At 32.2% G+C, this 541-nt stretch overlaps 1 protein-coding gene across 1 annotated transcript in view; it reads right to left on the reverse strand.

The window, feature by feature from the left end:
• SRP54 (signal recognition particle 54kDa) overlaps positions 1-541 on the reverse strand; it is a 48,717-nt gene that overhangs the window by 1,299 nt on the left and 46,877 nt on the right. The gene's annotated exons all lie outside the window — the stretch shown is intronic.

Below are 541 nucleotides of genomic sequence, written 5' to 3' on the forward strand. Positions count from 1 at the left end.
ATATATATATATATATTCTCTTCTAATTTTTATCTCAAGTACATATATACCTTTGAGAAAGTATAAGTGAAATTCGATATTAAATATTTAAGAAACTTTCTTCAGGGCTAAGATTTTTCTTAATACTTTTAGTTATACCTGTGAGCCACTATAAGCAAAACTATCCAGTGGCTATTAATATAAGCTATTTTTAGAGTGATATGGGAGAATGCTGAACAAAAAACTGTGTTTTTAGATAGGGATTAATCAGGAAAGAGTCTGGATGCTGATAAATGAATATGAAAGACTGAGTCTGAGAGAACCTGAAATGTTTTATATATCTAAGAAACTATTAAAAACAACAAGAAGCTTCAGAGAATAGTAAGACAAATAACCCAACTCCATTTATCAATGAATTGCCACACACACAGTCAAAATTCCACAGGAAAAGAAGCAGCCAATGAAAGAGAAGCACTCTGGGGCAGGATAAGAAATTTCCTTTAGAGCAAGCATGTCAAACTCATGGCCAACAATGAATATTTTTGCGGCCCAGCCAATATAA

This window comes from Myotis davidii, unplaced genomic scaffold, assembly GCF_000327345.1.
Source record: "Myotis davidii unplaced genomic scaffold, ASM32734v1 scaffold176, whole genome shotgun sequence".
NCBI classification, from domain to species: Eukaryota; Metazoa; Chordata; class Mammalia; order Chiroptera; family Vespertilionidae; genus Myotis; species Myotis davidii.